This window comes from Mus pahari, chromosome 7, assembly GCF_900095145.1.
Source record: "Mus pahari chromosome 7, PAHARI_EIJ_v1.1, whole genome shotgun sequence".
NCBI classification, from domain to species: Eukaryota; Metazoa; Chordata; class Mammalia; order Rodentia; family Muridae; genus Mus; species Mus pahari.
The window spans coordinates 48586039-48590511 of record NC_034596.1 but is presented as its reverse complement, the minus strand read 5'-3'; the positions used below and the strand labels follow the sequence as shown (position 1 = coordinate 48590511).

The following is a 4473-nucleotide window of genomic DNA, read 5'->3' as shown; positions in this document are numbered from 1 at the left end:
ATGGGGTTTGAAGTGAGCTGGTGGTAGAAATGGGCAGAGCTAATATTTCCTGCAGGGTGGGCATTATTGCCAGACTTTACAAAGCACAGAGGGAGCAGGCGTTTGCCTGAAGATCTCATGGCTATTAAGAACCAGGACTCAGAACCAAATCTGGTTTCTCAGACTTTGAAAATGTAGCGGAGTGCTCACTTCTTATTCCAGTATCCGGTGCACATCACAATCAGACCTGTATTCAAAATCAAGCTAACTACATCCCTGTGACGTCCCTGCCGCTGTCAAGGGCTCCCTGTACCTGCTGCCTGAAGTTTCATCTGTCTTGAGAAGCAGATGAGATGGTTTGAGGAGCAATTGGATGTAGAAGATGAAAGAGAAAAAGGCCGCACGAAACAATGAGGTTTTGATTGCCAGGAAAGCGCTAGATGGAACTGAGGAATTTGCAAGGGTCAGCTGGTTTGGTGGAGGAGAAAATGAGTTCAGTGTGGAGGGTGGGCCATTCTGGGACAGATGGCTGCGAGACTGTTGGAGGGCGGGTGGTTTAGGCTTTCAGACCTCATGTGTGGAAAGTCATCAGCCCAGAGTCGTAATTACATTCTGAAGACAGAAGTTTCCAGAAAGGATGAGTGGAAATATAGAAAAGAGCCGAGTGTCAGGAAGAGGAGGCTCACACTTAAGAGTTTTCCGTTCAGGGAAAGGAAAGTGCCAAAGAAAGTAACAAGAGTGACCAGAGGAGGAAAACAAGGGCACGCATGCGCATTTGGTTATTATCAGTGCGGTTCTTTTCTCACACCGACACCTGCTTGGTAAAGAGAGTTGTAAGGTGTGCGAGCTATTTTTACACTGCCTTGACCAAAAAAACTCTGACAGAAACAACTCAAAGTGAGGGGAGATGTTTGGTCTCACCGTTTCACAGGGCTCAACCATTAGTTTCTTAGCCCTACACGCTTGGGTAGACTATCATGGCAGAGGGAGTGTACACTGGATGACAGCTGTCCACCCCAGGAGCCAGAGGGAGCTTCGTTCAAAGGTTCACCACGGCAACCCACTTCTGCCAGCTAGACACCACCGCTAAAGCTCCCACAGCATCTGGGACAGCAGCAGCACCAGTTGGGAAACAAATGTTTAAACACTTGGTTCCTTCATTTTTATTTCAATGTAATATTCCACTACATTGCCTTCATATCGGATTAAGGTTGAAACTGGCTGGTTGTAAGAAGCCTATTATTTCACCAAAATACCTGAACCCAGATTAAGAAGAAATCTAGAGTGCCCACTTCGGTGGCACATGTAGCCAAACAACAATGGTATAGGGGAGATTAGTGTGGCCCCTGAGCAAGGATGCCACACTGAAATGTTCCATTATTTTGGGTCCAAAGTTATCTGCATAACACATGTTAAAGAACGCACAGCCCTTCCTCAAACTGCCAGACTTGAGGAGAAGGTGGCACCGACATCGAGAGGGCCTACTTAGCAGTTTCCAGACAAACTCGAGTCTGAGTTGCTCCTCTGTAATCTTGATTGCCTCTGTTGTCCTCTTGATGTGGGTTATAGCTGGGTTTCTGGCTTGAACTTGTGGGAAACTGTTTTTCTAGAACAATAGAGGCTTCTCTGGAAGAGAGACAATGATGCTCTTTGTTTTCTGAGCCTCTACCATAGTTCTAGGTATGGCATGTCCCTGTTCTCTGGGACTGGCCATTCCAGTTAAGTGATAGCCTGTGCGGTGGGTAGGCACTCAGAATGGCATACTTAGCAAAGGTGGTGAGCCACTGGGGATGGCTCATAGGGTAGAGACAGTGGTGTCTAATAAGTCTAGAACCATCACCCTTCCAAGGCAGGGCTGAACACATTTATAATAAGCATGAAAACGGAGATTGTTGGATCAGTGTCAAAATGATTGATCTTTTAAAACTTGATCAAAACAGGATTTTCCCAAAGTGGATGATTAATACTGAAGATAGCAAAAGTCGAAGGAGGAAAAAGAGGAGGAGGATTGATCTAGAAAGTATGGTTTTTAGCTCTTTTAAATTTCATTAGCTAGCTAATAGTTCAAAAATATATCAGAGAACTTTGAAGACCACAAAAAGCATCACAAATTTCATAGCAATGTCATTTTCACCAAAGACAGAAACCCCTTTCACATACACCTTAGAGGTCTCAAGGTTAGACATGGATCTCACACTTAGAGAGTTTCAGTCTCAAGGAAGAATTTTGTCCTATGGACTGAGGCTGACTTAACCATTTCTGAGCACACACACACACACACACACACACACACACACGTATACACATATACACACTACCAGCAACTGGGCTGAGGGAGGGAGCTATAGAAGTCCTTAGTTTGCATCATGCAATTACAGCTGCGTTATCACACGTGGATAGGAGGAAACCATGGGTTGCTTAGTTTAGCATCTCAAGGTATCTTTCATTCCTCATTGGAATCTAGGAGTCTGATCATTCTCCAAGTCCAGAGACCCTGGTTATGGTGGGGTCAGCCCTAGCTCTGTGGGATAACACCTGATCCTAGCGTTTTCTGTCTTCTTCCTTTTATGTCTGTCTGTCCCGACTAAAGTGGAGAGCAAGAGGATGGTATGACGATATCACCAAGCTACATGTACCAGACAAACTTAGACACAGGCGACTCACAAGACACTGGGCTAGCTTGGGAACGACTCACAAGACACCGGGCTAGCTTGGGAACAGATCAGATTTAGAGATAAAATTAAAAGATAGAAACCACATTGTGATCCACTGTGGCACAGGCCTGGATGAGATGCTTAGATGTAGAAACTGATGGTTTACTGTACGCATTCGTGTGAGATATGGTCTTAAGTATCAAGGAGGGCTGGCCTGGAACTTGCTATGCAGCCAAATCTGACCTTGAATTTCTGATCCTCCTCCCAAGTGCTGGGATTATAGGAATGTGTCACCATGACAGTTTTATGTTGCCCTGGGGACCTTCTGCATGCAAACATGCCTGCTAACAGAGTTGTAGTGTCAACCCAAGGTTGGTATGTATGTAAAATGGCTTGGAAAAGAAGAGATAAATTGAGCACGATCCACTAAGGAGAGCAACAGTGCATTCTGGAGCATGATGGTGGCGTTCTAAAATAAATGGCTCTTAGGAAGACACTGAAGTCAACAGATTTGGGTGTCAAAGCAGTCAGAAAATTTCACCCACACACTACAAAATATTATCTTTTCTCCATAGCATATGGCACTGCCCCTGCAGTTAGATTGGGTAGATTTATTTTTTCCTCTCCCACCAACTGTTGTTTTAATTTTGAAAATGCAAGCTCTGGTCAAAATTCTCCACTTGTGTGATCTTCAAGGAGTGAGTATTTCCCAGTTCTGGGGAAAAGCTTCTACAGATCAAATAACACTAGGAAAATGCTAACAAAATCTCCAGGATGAAAACATTTCCTCAGTAAAGGCTCTGTTACCAAACAGTTGCCAAGGAGACACTCAGCAACATGGTTTCTATAGCATGCTTTCCCCCTGATAGTGCATGGTGTAAATCTATGCAGAAATGTGCAGACAGCTTACTGAATAAGGCCACCACTCAGATGAAGGGCCCTCACCTTACCGGTATCAAAGACACTTTTTCTCCATTCCTGGTCACAACCCCATCATTCTCTCTAGAACTTTTAAATAGTAAGTTCTTGTTCTTTAAGACATTTTCCTGGAACCAATGGGGTGGCTCACAGGGCAAGAGCTTTTGCTGCACGAACTTGATGACCTTTATTTGATCCCTAGAAACGATGGTGGAAAGAGAGAACAGAGTCTAAAGTTGTACACATACACACACACACACACACACACACACACACACACTGCTTCCATAGTCACCCCTGAACAATATAGCTGTGGTGATTTAAATATGCTTGGCCCACCAGGAGTAGTAGTTGGAGGTCTGGCCTTGTGGGAGGAGATGTGTCAATGTGGGGGTGGACTTTGAGACCCTCCTCTTAGCTGCCCTGAAGACTGTCTGCTCCTGGTTTCCTTTGGATGAAGACCAAGAACTCTCAGCTCCTCCAGTGCCACATCTGCCTGCACACTGCCACGCTTCCCACCTTGATGAGAATGGACTAATACTCTGAACCTGTAAGCCAGCCCCAATTAAATGTTGATCTATCTTTCAGGTCAGCACTTTTCTTCTCAGCTTTAATTTGTCTTGTCAGTCCATAGAATTCATAGAATTCTTTTTTTTTTTTTTTCAAATCAGGGTTTTACAATGTAGCTCTGGGCTGTCTTGGAACTCACTATGTAAACCAGGTTGGCCTTGAACTCACAGAGATCTGCAAGTCTCTGCTTCAGGAGTACTGGGATTAAAGGTGTGCACCACACCTGGCCTTATTGAATTCTTACTTTCAGAAAACATCTTTAAATCTCCAGACTTTCTTTGATTTTTTTTATTTTAAATTTTTGCAATATTTTTGATGTTTTTAAAACAAAACAAGGTCTCTCTATAGAGCC

General features: G+C 44.1%; 1 pseudogene; it reads left to right on the top strand.

Annotated features, from left to right (window-relative positions):
* Positions 1 to 1263: 1263 nt before the first annotated feature.
* Positions 1264 to 1363, top strand: LOC115064531 (annotated as a pseudogene).
* The last annotated feature ends 3110 nt before the right edge of the window (positions 1364 to 4473 follow it).